Source organism: Chrysemys picta, chromosome 2 (assembly GCF_011386835.1).
Source record: "Chrysemys picta bellii isolate R12L10 chromosome 2, ASM1138683v2, whole genome shotgun sequence".
Classification (NCBI taxonomy): domain Eukaryota; kingdom Metazoa; phylum Chordata; order Testudines; family Emydidae; genus Chrysemys; species Chrysemys picta.
Window position 1 is genome coordinate 232,226,578 of NC_088792.1, and position 23,126 is coordinate 232,249,703.

At 41.2% G+C, this 23,126-nt stretch overlaps 1 long non-coding RNA gene across 1 annotated transcript in view; it reads left to right on the forward strand.

Annotated features, from left to right (window-relative positions):
* LOC135981161 (uncharacterized) overlaps positions 1 to 4,954 on the forward strand; it is a 44,607-nt gene extending 39,653 nt beyond the window's left edge. Inside the window, exon 3 of the long non-coding RNA XR_010598124.1 lies at positions 1,908 to 4,954. This is a non-coding gene — a long non-coding RNA (uncharacterized LOC135981161). The remainder of the gene's footprint in view (positions 1 to 1,907) is intronic.
* The last annotated feature ends 18,172 nt before the right edge of the window (positions 4,955 to 23,126 follow it).

Consider the following 23,126-nt stretch of genomic DNA (forward strand, 5'->3'; position numbering starts at 1 on the left):
CTGCTCAACTGCACTGAAGAATCCTATGATCCAATACCATGGCAACAAGTGTGTATAAATGTCCAATGAGTTGGTCTGCATCTATTAATGATGGATGAAGCCACCATATTATATATGTCATAAGATCAATGGCCCGACAAGAATGATCAAAGAAAGAATCCAGTTTAGATAAAAATGTTGACTTTATCATTGAAATATATGCAGTATTGCCAACCCCAAATATTCAAAACTCATTACACAACCCCCCACCACCTCCAAAAAGCATGAGATTGGCTTAAAAAGCATGAGTATTTTAAAAATACATTTTGGATTATTTTTCTTTACTTTTTGCTTTTTCAGAGTTAAGGGTACACTAAGTTCATGTTTTCAAACTTATCTCTGCAATTAAGAGAGCTACAAATATACTTAAAAAAAACCCTGATATTCTCCCATAACCACAGGACTCCTGGAGTTGGGACACTAAGTCAAATATCCAATATTTGAGACTCATGATAAAATAATGAAAGTTGACAACCTTACATAATGTGTAAGAGAAATACATGTTGATGTGTACATGAAGTTTACTAAAAGTAGAATAATATATCATTTCCTTATCTGGTATTATAAACACTCCAAACTTAACAAATTTGGCAGAAAAGTAGAAGTATGTTGTACCTAGAAATCAGGTTACCGCTAAATACACTTGATCTGTGGGTACAACTGGTCTGGGTAATAGAATTCAATGGAACCTTGCTGATGTTTGTTGACTTGATTGGGTGGTTAAAGCTGTGTGTAACGTGATACATTTTTGTGTCTGGGATTTGCTATGTTTTCTTTTTATTTGACTGTTCAAATTAGTCCTCTCCAATCTTGCCCTTTCTTATGTCAGTTGCACTTGTTCAAGCCCAAAACTTAATCTAATCAAACAGGAGACCAAAAATAAACACTGAAGAAAAAGCAAGCAAGCAGTATTAATGTGATTGAATTCTATAGGCCCTTCCATTGTGGCCAATACTAGTTCCTCTGGAGAACTGTGCAAAGGATTCTGGGTATAAATGAGTGTGTGCGTGTTAGTGTACCACATTACAGAAATTGCCAAAAAGTCATGGTTTATCAAATAGTTGCTTGATAATTTCTGAAAATTTCCATTTTATCACAATCTGTTCTATCCGTTGCACCCATTGGTGTCTCTGAGTATACCATAACCACTAGGAAATCCACAATGGAATACAATGGTTTTTATGTTTTTGTTTTTTTCACATTAATGTATGAAAGGCATGTTGAGTCAATTATGTACTTTACTAAATTAGTTTCAGTACAAGAAGGAAAGATGGAAAATACCTGGCTATTTTATTGTTAAACATGCCTTTATGGGGAGAACAGCATCAAGAAAAAGGAAAACAACAACACACAAGAAGTTTCACAATGGCCACCAACATGTGGCATCAGGAATTATAAACAGAATTATCTGCAACAAATTCCTATACCTCTACCACTTCTGCTAAAGGAGTAACTACGTTAGTTGGTGGTAGCCACAAGCTCCTATGCTAGAGGTAGATATGATCATACACCTAGTCAGAATTTTATGCACTTCCTCTGTCGGGGAAAGCTCATCCCAAGTAACTGAGGACCATAGAATTAAGCCACAATTTATAATGACCCACCACCACCAGCGGAAATCATTGGGTGTAGAACTAGAGACTGTCAACATCAAAAGCAGACATTTCTTCTACTTGAATGAAGAGAGTCATTGAATTGAGTGCTACTGCAATAGTATAGGCTTGTTACAGTTGCATGGCAAATACATTGTACATGTGGAAAAAAAAGGAGCATGGGAAAAACAGAATTCTTTCAAATATGCTCTTTACTATTAATTCACATTACCTTAAACTCTGAGGTGACCACTTATTCAGTGCCTTCCCTTCTAGAAAACAACTGGCAGGAAGGAAGGATCAGTGAAGAACAAAGGAGAAAATGCTGCACATGAGGTGAGCCTTGTCCTAAAGGAGGGGAGGAAGGACACTGAAATCAGAATTAAAAACTAGGGCCATAGTATGTGTGATACTTAGCTGGCAATCATTTAAAACTTCAATGTCATTGACATTTCCTAAAGGACCCTGCTTTCACCCAGCAAATACCGAGAAACCTGGTTTCTCTCCAAAATAAACCAGACCGTTCAGTCCAACTCAAACATATTGGATAGGTGTCCACCTCGGGAAAACTACCATCACAATTAGCATTCTCAGCAGAGAGGTGAAGGACTGACTGAAAAATGTGACGTCTTCTTTTCATTCTACATGGCTTTCCCGTGAGGGCTGAAGCACATAAATAAGGCTAGGAAGGGGAAGCTTGCACTGCTGTACCTGTTTTTGTCAATAAACAGAGGACTTTAGTTTCCAGCACTGTCAGTCCAGCACTGAACAGTAAATTTACTTTTCAAAAATCCTACTATTTACAGAATGTAACACAAGATGGAAACAGTTACAATGGCTAGAGAAAAAAATTGAACTGAGGCTAGACTTTTCATTTTCCCCCCCTACCCCGCCCCCCCAAAAAGGCATAGAAGTTTTCCATTATTCCTTCATCTGCATAGTCAAAGTCAGGGCTATATCAAAATGTGGATTATTTTACTCAGCAGTGATCCCCCACAGTTTCCATTATCCTTCACTATAACAAGCATTCTGAGGGTGTCTGACTACTGAATGATGCAAACTATCATTTGCAATTTCTGTTATGACGTAAGGAGGTGGATATTTACTGAAAGTTTTAAAAAAACAGAGTACACCTTAATACTGTATGTATAGATCTATATAAAGCAGAACTAGTGTAAATTAACCTGAACAAACATCCTCTTGGCCCTTTTATTTATTATAAAATTATCTGTTTCAAGAACTCCAGCCAGAAGGTCAAGTTTTATTCCTGCAAGTGCTGGTCCATTTTTTTTTTTTTTTGGATCAGTTGCAAGCTTGCATGCGGAGACATTTTTATAAGCTATCAAATACCTTCAGCCAGCATTTGCTTGGCTGGTTCTCAAGGAGGATCAAGAAAGGAAATGGAGAACACCAGTGGTGAACTATTCCCCGGAACATTATGAACTGGCAATCTCTCAAAATTATATTTTACTGAGATTCAAATGGACTGCATGTTATGAATAGTCTTCTGAAAACAAGGTTAATGCATTCTATGCTGAGTCCACCATGTTTAAGATAAAGATGGCATGCTGGGGTTGTTTTTGTTTTGTTTACAGGTAAGCAGTCAACTTTGTAAAATGGCTCCAAACCAGTTCAAGAAAAATTAAAACATATATATTTTGGTGGTGTGGAGAGTGCACTAAGTCAGTTTTATATTAACCATGCAAGCGCTAATTTATTTCCATTTTTATGATTGACATAAGTGTATATTTCTATTCCTAGAATTTCTTTATTAATCTTGTTTTAGTTAATCAGTTGTAGGTATTCCAAAATACCACCCTTCTACACATGTCCAACATGTAGTCCCCTATTTCAAGCAAAGGGCTCAATTACTTTGTGTATCAGAAAATGTTCATGCAGTACATTTGATTTATCTTTTGTAACCAGATGCCATGTCAGTGGGTGGAAATGTGATATGAGTGGTGACATTTCCTATTGCACTTGTTATGTGGCAGATGAAAATCCAGTCTTTAAGCAGTTCTGCAGATTACTAATATAGATCTATGCCCATGGTAATAGGTTAGGAAGAGTTATAAAACATATATAACATTTACATAACACCTATTATCTCTTGCTAACATTCATTGTAAATACAGATGAGCAAAATGAATTGACTAAAATAAGAAACAACTAATGCTGTGTGAATTATTTGCAATGAAATGCAACATCAAGCAATGGCCAAAATTTGCTTCTGTTATAACACTGTTGAAATCCTAGGTAAAAGTGTGATCAAGTCAGAGCAAGATAAAATACTGTCACCACAGTTTTATGCACCATTAATAACATATAGCTCTATTTAAAGGATAAAGTACCTAGAAATATATAATGTATATTCAGATAGGAGTATGCCTTGTGTATAAATGAGCTCATAAATTGTCAAGGCAAGTCAGTGCCCCACCTAAAATTCTGAGGTGGAATAGCTCAGTAGTTTGTATGAACACCAGTCAGGGAAGGTTTCAGCATTGAACCCAACAGAAAGGTAGCTTTGGGCAAAAAGTTTCAAATGAAAGGGGCAAATTTAATTTCTTGGGTTTCACTCTGAGAATGATTACATTTACTAGGTTAATAAAATGTCCTGATGGGTGGTTTTTTTTTTTTTTGACCCTCAAGTTGCATCTTGGATGTCGGGGTTTGCCTAGAAGCTGATGTACTAGCATTCCAAAGAAAGGCTATTACTGTAGCGCTTGTAAATGGCCTGAGATGACAGGTGTAGCATAAATGAGGGTCTGGAAAGGGAGCCACAGAAAGAAGGGGTGAGTGTGGAATGGGTAGAGAAATAGAGACAAGGGGAGAGGAATGAATAAGAAATCCAGTGAATGGCCCAAATAAAGTGGGTATGGGAGTTCAAGGAAAGAGAAGAACAAAGGAGAGTGAGAATAAATATTAGGGAAAGCTTTAGAAAGCAGGGAGGGGGGAATTTAGCGGGGAAGTAAACACTGAAAAAAAGACAAAAAGGAGGTGAAGAGAAAAGAAACAAGTGGAGTCATGACAGCAAAAATGAGTAAATAAAGGGAGTTAGTAAATTACTGTGATATTTTATTCCGTAGAAAGTTTGCTAAGTCATTAAATTCTGTGTGCGCGTGTGCACACATCCAGTACAATAGAGAGAATATACCTACATTTTCATTATAGATTATCTACAATGGATAATGTCAACAGACAAATTCATTTGGTATGTTGTTGTATATTCTTACATTTTAAACCTATCTGAAATGAGAACATAAATAACTTTCTCAATTTGAAACCCACAAAAGGATTTTTGGCATGCTATCCACGTAAATGAAGTGCATAGAGAGTTGTAAAATTTCCCCTTGGTTTCATTGTTGACATTTGTGTAAATAAAAAGCTGTTTGTATTATCTGGGGGAAATCTTGTGCGATTTTGCAGTGGATTACAATAATTTATAAAGCATGAGATGTACCTACTTTTAGAGCAAAAAGTCATAGATTTTTTTTATCCATAATCAAAGTTTTTGTTTATCTGCTTTCAAATTTTGCCAACATCCACTGTTTTCCTGAATCCCCTTTAAGCCTATCAGGGGTTAGAATCCATGTCTTGTCCTGGACTCTGTTAATTCAAACTGTGGCTCTGTTTTAAGCTGGGTTTTAACCAGGACGTACTGGAAATATCATGCGAGAGCCTGATACTGTGAGATTTCCAGACCTAAGAAGTTCAGATAAGCTCATATAAGCTTTGAACCTACAAACCTTTTGAAGTTTGTCTATCAGTAAATGTAACCTCACTGCTGTCTGCAGATAACATTGGAAACTGAATGGAAACAGACCTAGATTGTGAAAGGACGTTTGTGGGTGGATGAAGCTATATATGGAAAGGGGATGTTCTTCACAGAAACATTCTCATGCTCCGTCTTCTCTTTGACATTGCCCTGTATACATAACTATAAAACAGCAGCTCATAAACTGAGCTTATTTCCTGCCCGCCCACTTTGTTTTCAGCTGCTGACATTGGGATGCTAGTGATATGCTTCTTTAAATATTTGTAATGTCTTCTTTTATTTCTATACAGAAATCACACCTGTTTTTTTTTCCCACCAGACTATTCAGAGGTGTATGTTTTTGGGGAAATCAAATGGTACCTAGGGATTGCTCTAATGGCAGGATGGTTAAGTGGTTGATGGCAGATGGTGGGGGTTGGATGTGGACCATGCCCAGCTGGTTACAATTAACAGATGCCCCTATACCAACTAGCCTAAAATAGGAGTGGCAGCTATATGCAATGAACACAGAGGTAGGAACTGCATGATGCTTGACTAGGGTATGGAAGGGAGAGTGAAGAGATTCTGAAGGAGAAGACTGGCTTTCTTTAAAGGAAGGGTTATGGTCAGGTGGAAGTCATGCACTTTGATCTCTCAGCTATTCCCAATTCCCTACTAATATGGCATTTTGGAATTAAAGGCTTTCATTTAAGAAGAATATTGATATACAGCAAACAATCTGTAAACATTTAACTTTTGTATTAGTGTTGCTTTTATTGACTAAATTAGCATATGTTTGACATTTGATTTCTTCTGACTGAAATACTCTTCAAAGCCCAGAATGTTGAAATCAGCAATAGATATGTAAGGCCCAGAGCTAGAAGGCTTAGAGGGAAAAGCATCAATCTGCTCACCTAACAGGTAAAAGGGGAGACTTGGTTCTTTGGTTTCCTTTACATAAGTTATAATTTCATCATAGTGCAGTTCTATAAAGGGTTTTAGGTTTCATTGTTTGTATTTTGTTTGTATTATCTGTGTGGAAATGATGTCAAATGGTATTAGTGTATTTAGGAAAGGGGAAGAAATTGTGAAAGGTACAACCTCAGGAAAGTGGGTCACCATAAGCTGACAGGTAGTGGACTTAGATTGGCTAGTGAATCCAAATTAAACAAGGGGAGAACTGCAGACATTTTATCAGAGTAGAGTCTGTCAGAAAGAGCAGGGACGCTATTCAGGGATATTGCTTTGGTCTGTGTTTCCTGCTCAGAAATTTCAGACCCTGTTTTGGGAAAGACTTAAAGGAGGATATTTGTAGTTCAGTTCTTAGGAAATGGTTTTCTACTTGAGTGTTGAACACAGGCATGTTTGGCACACACAAATGTATAAGCATGACTTGGGAAACCTGGGCCCAACTATACCTGTGTTGGATTAATTCCAATGTTTGTATGCTAGTGTCATTGCAGACAGTCCCCTTAAACTCTCCAGTCTATCTTGCCACACAGACAAACTGTACTTAGTGATAAATAGTCACTTACACCAAAAATCACACCACATTCAGGTAGCTTCCAGTCCCAAGAGACCAATTTTATCCTCTGATGTTTCTCAAGGGTTTGTCTGGTGTCTATGGGCCTTCTTTTGTTGGGCAGGAGATAACACCTCCTGTGGCAAACTAGTATTTCACACTTCATAACGTTTCTCTCCTGACTGTGGGGAGTTACAGTTACCAAGCAAACACTTAAATATTACTTTATAACATGAGATATTACAAGTGAGATTAATACATGCAGCAACATCCAAGTTTTTCATAGAGTCTAAACACATTCTTATAAGATTAATACCTATTCTGAGCAAAACTAACGTAACAGGTGACCTGGTCTGGTCTCCAGCTATGAGTTTGTCAGTTCTTAGCTAATGCCTGTAGCCTGGGCAAGAGCTGGCATCTGGCCTGCCAGCATCACAGCTAAGGTGCAATTTAAAACACTTAGGCTAGGATTTTCAAAGAAGTGTAAGGGAGAAATTCAATGGCAGTTAGAATCCTAGTTCCTACCTCCATCCCAAAGAGAAAATGCCACCTACAGAGGAAACCTTCAGGCAGAATGTACAGGTCTTGCAACATGATGTGAATTTAAATAGAACTTCGGGTTTTGTCACATCATTAAGGGAAGAACATTCAAAAACCAGGCACTACCCCTGCTCCGTGTACAGGGTAGAGAAAGTAGGCTACCTTATTATGTTTCTGGATGGCCTTTAAGGATACTTCTATGTAGGGCACATTGCAGTAGTCCAATAAGGAGGTAACAAAGGAGGAAGAAAAGGCTTCCTATCTGCTACCTTAAGTCACTAGGTGCTCCTTGTTACTGCTCTTATTGAAGTCTATATGAGTTTATCCAAGTAAAAACTGAATAAGAACTTCAGGATTTGGCCTGCTTTTTTAAAGGTTGTGCTAGGAAGTCAATGGGACCTACACAGATGCTTAAAGTTAAGTGTGTGGTTAAATAATTTGTTTGAATTGGGACCTAAGACATTACCTTCTTGGACATTTTAACACTTCTCAAAGAGAGCGACTTAGTTGATTTGGTTGTGCTTGTTCCAAAAGGGACTTTGTTTAGGAATTATTTTTATTTCATTGTTTGGACTGGGAATGAAGTGGAGGTGGTTAAGATGGAACTGGGTATTGGCTGGAAGCACCAAACAAGGAGGGTAACCACTGCAGATGGTGGTAGAGGAAAAATAACAGGAAATTGAGAAATAATAGAAAAAGAGAAAATAAATTTGTGTTTAAAAACTAAAAAAACCCCAAATGATTCATGTGCTGGGAATGAATGAGAATTACTTGTTGTAAGAGGTAGACAGTGATGTTTGGCAAAGCCACCTCTGTGGTTAGCTCTTCCTGAAAGAAAAAAATCAGCCCTTGTTTCCTGTACCATCAGCTACCTCTTCAAAATAAACTTCTCTTTTTTATTAATAACAGTTTGTAAAGGCAGAGGTTAATCCTAGTTAACTCTAGTTAATCCGCAGGCAACTATCACAGATCTAGCTATCATAGGTTTTTACAGAGCGCCAGTCACCACAGTATGTTAGTACTGATGCTGTAAGATATTAATATTCTTACTCTGAGGAATCTCTTCCCGCTCCCCTTACATCTTTCCACTGAGCCATCCTGTTTACAGTTAGTGTTGCGTAAGGACAATGTGTGCGTCAGCAATTTAAAACAGGCTTAGCATTTGTTTTACGTACTATAAACCTCTCTTGAAGCTTGCTATTGATATATTTTTATTTTATTTGGCAATTGTCTGTAACTGAATTGCCAGTATATTATTTTTAGTTCATCTAAAAAGATTAAAACAATGAGCCAAATTTGGTATTTACATTTGCATCTGTGCTGCCTCTTTGACTTTAGTGGGATTGCCCAGGTGTAACTTTGGCTCTGTTTGTTTAAACCTTTTGATTAAGACTTGTCTATTTTAAATAAGCCTGTCATGTAAGCCTGTCTTCTGTGGTTTCTGGGAAGTCAAGTGCTGTATTCAGTGCTGTATTCCTTATTATCTTTACCCCAGTATTAGGGCTTTCACCTGGGACATAGGAGACCTAGCTTCAGTTCCTTGCTGTGGAACAGATTTGAAATGGACTTCTTCAATTTACTGAAAATTCAAAAAATGTCATAACAGACTCAACCCAAACCAGGTTGGGTTGTTTTTTTTTTTTTTTAATGTTCAGAACTGTCAAGGAACCAAAAAATCAGTGATTTGCCTAACTCTAATGCCAGGGCTTGTGACTTGTTACCAGGGCAGTGGGAAGGAGGTTGAGTGGGTTTGCTTGTGGGGGAACTAGAACAAGTGAATTTTGAATTAGGTTGATCACCAGAGGGTGGACACAAAAGATAGGCAGGCAGCTGCTGAAAAAGGGGGTCATTCAGTGCTCTTGATGGGCACCTGGCACATGGGAGTGTCTTAGGCAGCTGCTTCCTTGGGTCTCTCTTTCAGCTTCTGCTCTAGAGATTGTGTCTCAACAGCAGGGAGATTGTTTATCTTCTGGCTTGAAGAAATCAAAACCAGAATTTCATGCACCAACCTTACAGGCCTTACCTTACCTTTCTGTTACATCCCTGTTGGGCTAGTGGGGAAAAACGTAGTTCTGACATCTGTGGCTAAATAAAAAGTCCCATAGACACCTGCAGCTATGGGATTGCTCCAGCCTGAATGAACGGGTTTTTTTTTTTGCGGCGTGGGGGGGGGTTACTATTTAATTTTTAAAAAATATTGAGGCAGGGGAAAATCCCCTTGACCTATTCTTCTTTTCAGATGTTCCTTTGGTTCTGGAGGTGGAAGACACCTGTATTCTATTATGACTTTTGATTTAATTTGTTTCATGGAAAAAGTGGAAACAGTAGGTCATTGGGTGCACTATGCTTAGGCTGTCATTATCACTGCTACCTTCCTGAAGTAGCTCAAATAGGCAGAACATCTTAACTAAACTGGGAATGGGTGGAGCTGGTTACAACAACATCTGCCTGTCTTACGTTATGATTGCCTAAAGAGTCATGTATGGCTCTTTATAGTTCCAGAAAACCTTTCAAGCATACAGAAAGTGGAATTCCACCAAGTCCCTCCTACTTGGACTGATGTTTCAGCATATTGTTTTTATCTGTAGCTGGATTAGTAATTTTCTGACCTTAACAGAGTGCACAAAGTATCCTTAGATATCCGGTGCCGAAGGACAAAAACCCAAATGCAAAAAAGAACAGCCAAAATAAAAAAGGGAAAATATTGCTTATCTGTAAGAGGAAGAAGATTGGGACTTTAAGATGCAGAAGAGGTTTAGCAACAACTTAGAGTTGGCTTATGTGGAAATGGTAGGAGAAACTGAACAGAAATAGAATCTTTGATATCAGCAGAACCTCTTTAAACTCAGACACAAATCATCCCCTATGTGGCAAGGCCCACCACCAATGCTGTAGATGGATTAGAATTCTAATACCATCACAATGTGTCTCCTGTTCCTGAGGTTCTTGTAGATCAGGCCCTAGTGGTGGTGGTGGTGCTGCTGCTGCTAAGCAAAATACACAAATGTATTGTCAAATACAATTTTGGAGCAAACTGAGAATTCCCCTAAGGGCAATGAGCATTTATAGGTTAATGTACAGCTCAGTTAATTTTTTTCTTAACTAATTATATTTTTGAGTAATTTAATTTTAATTGCTATAAAATATTTTGAGTAGTACAAGGTCGTAGCTCTCATGTTCTAGAAATAAAATGACAGCTGCCAATTTGTTCAGTCTGTTACTTTGTGGACAGATTTGTCTGGTCAAATTGGAACACTGCAACTTTGTAATCCTGTTCCATTTGTAAATCTGGACACACTATGACAAGGTTGGGCATGTAGAAGAAGATTTTCAAATAGATGACTAACTCTCATTGAAAGTCAATTTTCCATCTATGCCCTTGAAATTCTCCTCCCTATCCTGTTTCTGACTCTGGCTCAGTCCAATGAAAGTTGTGTTCCTTTAGGTATTGTGACTGCTGCTGGTCTTTTCTATGCTTTTTCCATTTCTCTTCCCTAGTTCATTTCAAGTGGATCGTATTAGGATAATATGTTCGAACTTTTTTAAAATATGGCATATTTGTTTTTTAAAAAGCAAAGTAATGCACAAGCAATTTCAAAGGGACAGGATGAAAACTAAAATAATTGGTTTTAAATTAAGACATTTGAAGTTTAATCCATGGGGGAAAATGCAGTTGATGTGTTGATTATAGTTATTAATGGTACAAGATACGTATATTCAATTGCATCTTCAGTGAACAGTAAGTCATGTTTCGTCATTCGGTATTGTGAATATAATGGAGACCAACCTCCCCCCCCACACACACACCATATTCTTCATGGCATCAGTGTGGGAAGCTGCATGGGCCATGAAGGAGAAATGGCTCCTACTCAGAAGCACTGAATGTTGTCAAGGATCTGGAATTCTGTTAAAAATCAGTTTGAACCCTAACAAAGAAATTTAGATTCAGGGGCTGAAATAATTTTGTGTGTTGGGTTTAACCCCTCTGTAATAGTGTCCCAAAATATAATGCATCCAATCTGGACTCACATTTCTCCTTCTTCCCATTCAAAATAACACCTGAATTTTAAAAAAAATCACTTTCTAGAAACTAATTTTACTTGTAAGTTGGACTCAATGGAAGCAGTTTTTGATATTTTGCTAGAGAAGAGGATGCCTCCAAAATCCCCCAGGCTTTCCAGGGGCCCTGATTCACCAGAAGATTTAATGTGACATGTTAATGTTATTGCTTATGACAAATATCCCAGCATTGAAGATGTATTATTTATACTTCTGAAATAGAGGATAGCTATCTGTGCAGTGCACAATGGTTTTTTTCGGATTCATCTTCAATGTAATGGTAAAGATATTTGTCATTGACCAAATGTATTTATGTGGTTAATAGTATAGTATTAGAGTGCACAATGGGATGCCAACTCCAGCTGCTATTGCTCATCTTCACAAATTTTATATCTCAGTGTCCACTAAAAATAAATTGGGGGGAAATGAGGGTGAACTGTTCTGAACAGCTGAATCCAAACTAACCGATATAGCCACTGTCTGCAAGCCAAACTCAAAAATCATCTTGCCGAATACAGTGACAGCTCCAGCCATTAATTTTATGAAAGATTTCCTAGAAACCACATGAAACTACAACATTAGTCCATTAGTCCATGTGTTATCTCTGTAATGTTCTTGTTCAAATACCACGGTCTTTTCCAGCAGTGGTGAATAGTCAGAGCATTGGGATATTTCAGTCAAGCCCTACAAAGGGGGAATTTCCAAGTAGCTAGTTAAGCTGGATCTGACCCAAAGCTTCGGTTATAATAGAACCAAGTCTTCACAAGCCCAAGACAGCAAAGATCAGTTTTCTAAAATCAGGTAGTATTTCTCTTCTTTCTGTGTTGAGAGAAGCCTTGCGTCATCCCTTTGATACCATTTAATTCCCTTCTTAGCATTATCAGCTCCACGCCCTTAAAAGGAATACAGTCTTCAATTCCTCATTGATATGGTCCATCCTAACAAGAGAATGGCTATCATGCTTTACAATTTCTGTCTGCTTCACTAGATTTACCTTTGTGGAACAATTCAGTGGGAGAAAAAGCTGTGGAAATTACCTCAAGGGAGTAATTTATTAGAAATAAGTTGGATCAGGGGAAGATGGAATCATTTTTATCCTTTTCCTCACTCTGACAGCAAACAAAGTTTACAGTAACAAGATTATATTTGAGGTATGTACGCATCATGATGATTCCCTGGACATTTTTGTTTGAGTATGTGGTGATAAGAAGTTTGGCATATGAATGGACTGCCTCTGAGCAATGTGGATGAAATGCCATCCTGTGAGAATTCTAAAATATTCCGTAAGGTGGATCCACAGATAGACATATTCCAATGAAGACAAAGCCATATGTCTCAGACATACACACAAAGAGAAATTTTACTATTCAAATTTTTATTTTTAAATTCCCCCCCTACACGTGCCCCCACAGACACACATACACAAACCCCCACACACACACTCACATACTTGTGCGCACATGCATGTGCACGCTTTATCTTCCTTAGGCATCTGCCTGGCATCTCTGTGGTGGATGATGCCCTGTGCAAGAATGCAAAGGTCACTGAATTGGTTTAGTCCTTTTCCAGTTGTTGTTGCTCATATTAAATGCATCCTTCTTCAAGAGCATCTCATGTAGCACTGTAAATGTTCCATTGCAATTTGACTTAACTAAGCTTAATTTAATGCACGCTCACAAATCATGAAGGCACAACTTGAATCTTTTCATATTTCTCATACTTGATGGTGGTTGAATATAATATCTGTCTCTTGGTGGATTTAACATCAAAATGTGTAAAGTAGATTGAAAGTCTGATTAACATATGGAAAGATTTTAAAATAAAACTCTTTTCAAGTGCTGAAAGTCTGACAGTCTTTCATGCGGTGTTATGAAGCTGCGGTAGCAATTCCATAGTTATGGTTATATCTAGCTTTCCATTATAGACTTGTTAATTTTTTTTAAACAAAAAACTGTCCTTTGATTTTGGACAAATAAAAATATTATTCATGAAATTTCTCACGGATGGCTCCCAGAAAGAGGAGAAATTTGGCAATGGAAAAATAATGATCGAGTGAGCTTTTAAAAAGATGTGAGAGTTAGCATAAGCAAACTATTTTATTCTTGCAAAAGTTTCCAAATTCTGTGTATGTAAACTATTTGGTCAAATCTAATAATGAGCATAATGTGGTTCGTGTATTAGTACAGAATACTGGATGGTACAGCAAGAGTATTGAGCAATGTAAAAAAAGAAATGCTGGAATAGTATCCTAGGGATCTAGTGTAGAATGGTTAATGATAGAGGGAAGAACAATGTTGATGTTGTATTGAGAGTTTAACTTAGTCTGTCCAGTCATTCAAATGTTGGCTTTCAAAACTTTCACCTTAAGGTAGTGTCTTTGCAGTCAAATATTTTTACATACCCAAAAACATTCCAACAAGGTTGTGCTTACTCTGTGGTAGCTGAATTCTTAACTCTGTCATAACAAAATGTTAGGTCTGGTAATTAGCTGCGTTATAGTAGAGTCTAAGAAAGGAATTTAATAAGATGGAACTTTATTTGATCATATTAATACTTGATATTGTTGGGCAGCAAGATTTTCTGCAGAATAGATTCTTCCAGAAAAATGGCACTTCTGTTTAGATATGGGCAAAATCATATCTTTGTGTCTGAACAGAACTAAATTTTGCCAAGCTCATTCTGATAATAGGGTTTGGAGTCCAAGGTCACATAATCAGTTTTGGCCCTTTTATGGACCAAAAGTACTGGGACAAAATCAATTTTGGTGACCCTGAAACTCCCTTTTAGAAGAAGAAGAAGGTGGTGACATTAAAGATTTTAACTGGGTGTTTTCCCATTTATGAGGGGCAGCATGGGTGAAGGCACAAATGTGCTTATGGGAGAACTGAGCATGCAAACGACTGAGGCTGGTATCACTGGTGAAGCAGAAGTGACAGATGATGTTGCGAAAGAATAGACAGGATAGGTAGGGTGGGGCTAAATAGTGGAGGACTTTGAAAGTTAAAACAAGAAGTTTGTGTTCAATGTATTGGAAGATGGGGATTCAATGGAAGGACTTAAGCAAGAAAGTGATGTAGTCAGAGCAATAAGCCAGGAAGATCTCCTTTGCAGCAGCATGTTGAATGGAGCTTTGAGAGCAAGGCGGCAGGCATGAAGGCCAGAGAGGAGGAGGAGGTTGCCGTACTCAAGACACAAAATAATCAGAGCTTGGACCAAAAGTTTTTGGCAGTGTGGGCCAAGTAAAGATCAGACTTCGGAGATGTTGTGCAGCAGAGTGGGAATATATAGATATGGCCAGAATGAGTGGATCAAAAAAGGGGCAACTCAAAGATGAAGCTGTCATAGGACATGCCACAAGAGGGCATGCTGGAGAGACCTGTTGTGGCCCTGCAGGTGCCTTTACTCCTGAGGGCATTCTGCACCAACAAAATTAAAATTCTGTGCACAATATTTTAAAAGTCTGCAAATTGTATTTGTCAAATAAATGTGGAGGCTCCAGCATGGCATTGGGGAGCACAGGCCACTGGCTGCACAGAGGTGGGAGCCCTATCTTCCCCCCGCCCCACCTGGAACACAGACTCAGTGGTGAGGCTGCACCCAACCCTAACACAGTGCAAGGACTGCGCCTGCCCCAGAAACACCCCAGAACCGTGTCCCTCCATGCCCAGGTGCACCGGGTATAGGTAGGCAGGATCCAAGTGTGGAGGGACTTAGTGTGGGGGGATCCCAGGTGTGGGTTGAGAGGGTTCTGTGTGGGGCAGACCCAGGTGTGGGTTGAAAGGGTTCTGCATGGGGCAATCTGGGTGCAGGAGACTAAGTGGGGAATCTGGGTGTGGAAGGGATCTGGATGGACTGGAGCTTGTTGTGGGGGTGTTGGGTGCAATGGTAATGGGACTCTGCAGGGGGGTCCAGGTGAAGATGGTTGGGGCTCAGTGGGGAGAGGGAGTCTGGGTGTGAGGGGGATAGGGCTTGGTAGGGGGGGGTCTGTGTGTGGGGGGGTTCAGTGGGGGGTCCAGATGCTGGGGGAGTGGGACTCAGTGGGGTGGGGATCCATGTGCAACTGGTTGGGGCTCGGTGGGGTGGGGATCTGGGGGCGGGTGGCTCCTTGGGGTGATCCAGGTGCAGAGGCAGTGGGGCTCATTCTGAGTGCAGGGGAGGGGGGTGAGGCTCAGCTGGAGGGTCTGGGCATGAGGGGGTCTGGATGCATGGGGGTTGGGTGAATGGAGGAGCATCTTCCTATACAGAGATCCCTTGCCCTGGAGCTGAGGAGCAATGGGTGCAGGTGGTGGTGGTAGGGGAGTTTGCAGAGCTTCCTGCAGCTGGCAGAGAAACCTTGGGGTGGGTTTGACCTGGCCCTGGATGGCATGCAGGGGAAGAGGAAGTCCCATCCTCCCAAGTCTAGCCCGGACTACCACCTGAGCCTGGTGCAGAGTAGGAGCCACTATCCAGGTCTTCCCAAGTCCTGTCTCCCACCCCACAGTGATTTACCTCTCTGCCAGCTGCCCTGGGTACCTGAAACATACTGCTGGGGAGAGTTGCATGACTGCTCTTGTGACTTCCCTTTGCTTCCCACTCATAAAGTCATTTTTCTGTGGGGAAGCAAAGAAATCTGTAGGGGATATAAATTCTGCACATGCGCAGTGGCGCAAAATTCCCCCAGGCGTATGCTTTGCACTTAGTGCCCTTTGGGTCTTCTCAAACCTCAGACCAGGTCAGTTCAACCCCCCTGTGCAGGGTCTGGTTTATTCACACTTCCAACGTAAGTTTGACCCTGTAAAGAGATATATTCACTCATTCTACAGAGGTATCTCACTTCTTTAGTCTCTCTGATTCATGCCCTTTCTGGGTCCATGTAAAAGTCCTGGTCAGTTTACTCCACTGTTCAGGTGGCCCCAGCCCTCCTTCTGGAGCCGGGCTGTACTTCAATCCATTGCTCTTTCCCTCTTCTTAATACAGAAGCCTCTTAGCTCTCCTCTTCGGACCAGGAGTTAGACTTTAGACCAGCTGTAGAGCTTCAGGCAGCTTCTCCCCCAGCTGGCCCTTTCCCCTCCAATCACTTATCCTAGCCTTAGGGTGGGAGGATTCAGCAGGCAGACCTTCCCCAGCAGTTGTGTTCCCCCTGTTAACTCAGGGCCCTACAGAAATCTCTCTGCAGAGTTTGCAGACATCTGCCCTGCTACGGGGGAGGAGGCAGCATTTATATTGGCTCCTTCTCGCAGCTCATTTTTATTGGCTGGGTGGGCGGGTGGGGGGGCCCTGCCCCTCCCTTTCTGCAAGGATCCTGACCCCAGGCCCTTAAAGGAACAGTGACAGGATACCTACTCCAATCATTATTAATTCCCAGGGACACATCCGCTCTCTCTCTATCCTCTTTAGGTCTCTATATAGCTCTCTATTGGACCCTTAAAGGGCCATGTCACGTGGTGGGGTGGACTAGGCACTACTGCTTTTAAGGGGCAGACAACCTTGTCACAGAACTCCAGATTACAGACCTGACTAAAATACTGTGTGGGAGGGGGGCAGGGCCCGTGCAAGGAAGTTTCATGCCCTAGGCAAAACTTCCACCTTGTGCCCCACCCCCCAGCCCTGCAGCAGCTCCCCACCCCGCTCCGCCCTGAGGCACCCCCCCGTGGCAGCTCCCCACCCCCCCGGCCCGGGGAGCCGTATGGCAGCTCCCCACCCCAGCTCACCTCTGCTCTGCCTCCTCCCTGAGCACGCCGCCCCCGCTCTAATTCTCCTCCCCTCCCAGGCTTGCGGTGCCAAACAGCTGATTGGCGCCGCAAGCCTGGGAGGTGGGAGAAGTGGAGCAGCCGCTGCGCTGGGAGAGGGAGTCTGAGCCGCACGTGTCAGCGCACTGCTGGCAGCCCAGCCCAGGAATGCTGTAAAAAGAAAATTGGGGGCACCGCTTTTTGGCACCCCCAAATCTTGGCGCCCTAGGCAACTGCCTAGTTTGCCTTAATGGTAGCACCGGCCCTGGAGCGGGGAGCTTTGAGGAAAAGTCTGGAGCTCAGTTTTGACAAAGTTAAGTTAGACAAGAGGCTCTCAAACTCTGGTCTATAGATTACTGGTCCTCCACAAAAAGTTATTCCTAAAGGTATGCAAACTAAGTTGGGAGGATAATGGTGTATTGGGACTGTACACAGATCAGTGAGATGCACTGTCTCTTTCACAGATCTCTGCAAAATGAAAAGGCTGGAGAACCCCTGACTTGCATAATATTGCTTCTGTAGTGTCCTTCATGCACAGCATCACAAAAAGCTTTGTCAAGTATCACCATATAATGTAACAAGTGTAATCTATAAGTCATGGCAGCTGTTCTACATAGTGTGAAAGTCAATGAAATTGCTCAACTGATTTTTGACCACAGCATTAGCTTACCCACCATTACATTTCACAATGCAGCTAAATCATGGAATTGTAATGTTTGGACAGACACCCATTCCAGAGCACTGATTCACACAGTCTATGAAAAACTTCCTAAAATAGGATTTTATTTTGTAGGAATAGTTCTTGGCTTTACCAAATGCTCCTAAGATGTGGACTTTTTGAAATACTATCATAATTGCACAGAAGTGATGTTTAGTAAAGAAAAGGAAATAAATCTGAGGTAAAATACTTAATAAGTCTGGATAAACTTGGTTTGTCTGATGTCAAACTCCCTCCAACATTACGGGTTCAAAAGTTCGATTTTCTTGGTTTTGTATTGTGTTTAGACTATATTTGGGGTGGGGGGGACCAGAGAGAAAAATCCATTAAAAATAGAGTGAAAAAAACAAGTAGAGAGGGGCAGAAAGAAAAATAAAATAGAAAAATACTATGAATGTAGAAAGATAAATATATCTTTTTGTCAGACAACATTTTGAGTCGTGGTCATCTCTAATATCTACATGTGTGGTTGTTAGGTAATCCTTGAGTATTCCTTAGCTTCCTTTAGTTGCTGCGATAAGACCTATTAGGTGCTATATGTCTCTACCTCAGTCCAGCCAATGGCTGCACTGATAGAAAGAATGTTTCCTTCATCATCTGCCTTATTGGTGGGGAGTATAGAGGCAGACAATTTCCTGCTCGCCAAAAGACCTTTGCAGGGCTGCCAAGTGTCATACATCTCAAGTGACATGCATTTGGCAGCCTTGTCATGAATCCCATTCATCTGACTGAATCGTGAGCAGGAGCTGTGGATTTTCCAGTGATTGCTAGTTACCACTATGGAGCCTAGTTGCAAACAGTCTGACCGCCTCTCCTCTGGTTGTTTCCCCTGCTAGATCTGAGCAGGGAAGGAGCAACCTGCAGCAGTAGTGAGAGGTGAGGTGGGGCAGGGCCGGCTCCAGCTTTTTTGTGCCCCCCAAGTGGTGAAGCAGCCAAAAAAAAAATAAAGCCCCGATCTGCGGCACTTCGGCGGCAGCTCAGCCGCGCCGCTTCATTCTTCGGCGGCAATTTGGTGGCAGGTCCTTCACTCCAAGGGGGACTGAGGGACCCGCCACTGAATTGCCGCTGAAGACCCGGACGTGCCACCTCTTTCCATTGGCTGCCCCAAGCACCTGCTTCCTTTGCTGGTGCCTGGAGCCGGCCCTGGGTGGGGACAGCACAGGAGAGGGCTCAACACTCCTCTAACCAGCCCCTCAGGCCCCTGCTCCCACCTCCCAGCCAAGTCCAGCAAAATCCTTGTGCTCAGCCTCCCAGAGAGACACTTGATTTTCACAACCTAAATATACTAGCTGTCAACCAGCTATTCCTAGACTGTATCCAGACTCCCCACTTCCCCTCAGCTACCACTCATCCACTCCCACGCACGCCCCAGCTACACAACTGCCAAGTCTCGCCCCCCCCCCCCCCCACTGTTTGGGACAGAATTTATAGGCTTAAGTTTATGCTTTTATGCAATTTTTTTATAAATAAATTAGAATATTAAATATTTTGCATATAATTTCACACATGTCGTTGAGCATAATGCGGCAGCTATGCCTTTGGAACTGTGGGAAGCAGTGGCCCTAGCTGGCAAGCTCCTCTCTACTTCCTACACTACTTCCCTGTTCTTTAGATGTGGTGGGGACAGGTAGCCCTGGAGACCTCAGGAGATAGAATCTGACCATCTGCTATCCCAGAAAACCATGGTGTCAGACTATATAGCTGTGGATATTGTTTTGTTTTTACATGGATCAGTTTTAATTATAGCAATTGCACATGTTCTCCCTTGTGTAGATTTCAAAGCTCTCCCTTTCTCCAGCAAATACATGAACTTATAAAACCTCCCAACAACTTTTACACTGTGTTTGAGAGAGAAGACAAGTCAGTGATAAAAAAAAATACTAATGACCACACTCTTATTTTTATGTTGGACCTTTAAATGGCCTTTTTACTAATTTATGAAGTTGCATGGCTCCTGTAGTTTAATTAGTGACTGATGAATGCAAAGCAATGCATATTGGAAAGCATAATCCCAACTATACATACAAAAATGATGGAGTATAAATTAGCTGTTACCACTCAAGAAAGAGATCTTGGAGTCATTGTGGATAGTTCTCTGAAAACATGCACTCAATGTGCAATCAAAACAGCTAACAGAATATTAGGAACCATTAGGAAAGGAATAGATTATAAGACAATAAATATTAGTAAATATATAAATCCATGGTACACCCACACCTTGAATACTGGGTGCAGTTCTGATCACCGTATCTCAAATAAGTTATATTAGAAATGGAAAAAGTACAGAGGACACCAACAAAAATGATTAGGAGTATGGACCAGATTCCATATGAGGAGCGATTTAAAAACGGGGACTGTTCAGTTTGGAAAAGAGATGACGGGGGGGGCGGTATTGAGAGAACTATAAAATCATGAATGGTGTGGAGAAAGTGATTGAGAAAATGTTATTTACCTCTTCACAAAACACAAGAACCAGGGGTCACCCAGTGAAATTAATAGACAACAGGTTTAAAACAAAAGGAAGTACTTCCTCTCAGAATGCACAGGCAACCTGTGAAACTCATTGCCCAGGAATGTTGTGAAGGCCAAAACTATAACTGGGTTTAAAAAACAAATTAGGTAAGTTCATGGAGGATAGGTTCATCGATGGCTATTAGCAAAGAGGGGCAGGAACGCAACTCCATGCTCTGGGTGTCTCTAAACCTCTGACTGCTAGAAGCAGGGAATGGACAACAGGGGATGGATCACTCCATAAAGTGCCCTGTTCTGTTCATTCCCTGTGAAACATCTGGCACTGGCCACTGTTCAGAAGACAGGATACTGGGATAGATGGACCATTGGTATGACCCAATATGGGCATTCTTATATCTGTTGCATGCCCTGAGAGCTTCAAATAGAGAAAGCAGAAGCTCATGAGAGACCATCAATTCTCCAGTCATCCACCCTGTGATGGTACCTCCCATAAGGCTTTCTGGGAATGACATAACTGGAATATGTTTTGTGCTGCCTGTGCCATGTAACATATCTCTGTAAAGGTTATGGTCTACTATATCTAGTCATCCTATTTGTACACATATATCATTTTGTACTTGAGGTTAAAAATATTGGCTGTATACTTGCTTGATTTCTAAGTAAGTTTTGTGAGGCATTTGGTCAGCTTCTTTAGGAAGGAATTCACAAGGTTAAGTACCTCACCAGGAAGCACTTGAGGAACAATGCATCTTGGAATGCTCCAATCCACTTAAGGAGCCTTCCTGGAGAAATACAAGATACTATGTGGACAATGGCTTCTGCCTGTAAAGACTGTGAGTCATGCATGGACATGTGACTTGTCCAGGTGACTCCAGAACTCCATCTCGGGGCTGGATTTGCATAGAAGTGAGGAGGGGGGTCTCCACCCACAAGAGAAAGTCTATTTAAATCCAAGAGAGACCCCTCCATGGGGTCTTCAGCTGGCTAAAGAAGGAGCCTCTCCACCCCCCCAGGATACTTGAAGGAAACTGGAACAAAGGACAGTAACTACACGGGGTGTGAGTGATTGCTGGACCCAGGCTAAAAGGAGATTAGTCTGTAAAGGGGAGCATTTTGGAACTGGTGAGGATCTTATCTGTATTCAGTTTGATTAGACATAGATTTGCACATTTTATTTTGCTTGGTGACTTACTTTGTTCTGTCTGTTACTACTTGGAACCACTTAAATCCTACTTTCTGTATTTAATAAAATCACTTTTTACTTATTAATTAACTCAGAGTATGTATTAATACCTGGGGGAGCAAACAACTGTGCATATCTCTCTATCAGTGTTATAGAGGGCAAACAATTTATGAGTTTACCCTGCATAAGCTTTACACAGGGTAAAACGGCTTTATTTGGGTTTAGACCCCATTGGGAGTTGGGAATCTGAGTGCTAAAGACAAGCACACTTCTGTGAGCTGTTTTCAGGTAAACCTGCAGCTTTGGGGCAAGTAATTCAGACCCTGGGTCTTTGTTGGAGCAGATGGGAGTGTCTGGCTCAGCAAGACAGGGTGCTGGAGTCCTGAGCTGGCAGGGAAAACAGGAGCAGAGGTATCTTGGCACATCAGTTTGGCAGCTCCCAGGGGGGTTTCTGTGACCCAACCTGTCACACACCCATCCCCCCACACCTTAGCCAATGGCAGCAGGGAGGAGCAGAGAAATCTTTCCTTCCCCTGCCTCTCCTTCCAAGTATAATCTCCACATGCGGTTTGGATAGGGAGAGGAGGGAAGGCCCCAGAACAGCCAAGACTGCTCCTTCCTTTCCACCTCCTCTTAGGACCCCAGGGTCCTAAGTATAACTTGGTTAAAAAAATTAGATAAGTTCATGGAGGATAAATCCATCAATGGCTATTAGTCAAGATGGTCAGGGACACAACCCCATGTTCATGGGTGTCCCTGAGTCTCTGGCTGCAAGATGATGGGACTGGATGACAGGGGATGGATCCCTTGATAATTGCCCTCTTCTGTTTGTTCCCTTTGAAGCATCTGGCCTTGGTCACTGTCCAAAGACAGGATACTAGGCTAGACGGACCATTGGTCTGAACTAGTATGGCCATTCTTATGTTCTTATGCTCCCTCCTTCTGCATTTAACACTTGGGATCAAAAGTAAATATTTGTGTACCCTATCAGAGCTTGGCCTATATATACCTGCTGTAAATGGCACATGCTGTGAGACTGTAAAGTCCTTTGGAAGTCTTGTGAAATCATATTTTGACATAGTAATGATAATTTTTCCCTTTTGTTAAGGGGAAAAAAACCTGGACCCAATCCAGTAATGCCTCCACATGCGGAATCCCCATGACTTCAGTTAGAGTACCCCATGCAGATAGCTTGTAGGACTAGATTCCAAATATAAAAAGCTAACACTAAGTATCTCCAATAAGCTGAAGCTTGTGTGGGGCCCTGATATTCCAAAGGGAACGTCATGAAATATACTAAGCATGATGGTGTTCATGGAATGTTTGCTTCACATACAGCTGCTGGTTCCACAAACATTAATAGAAATTCACAATTACATAATTACCATTTTCCATATTTGTTTAATCTCTTGTGCTTGAAAAAAAATGCTATCAGCTTTAATACTATTACCAGGTTTTTTTTTAATTGCCTTTCTGGATGGCCAAATGAAATAGACATAAGGCACAGTGAGATCTCCGTATGGTTATTTGCTGTCTAAA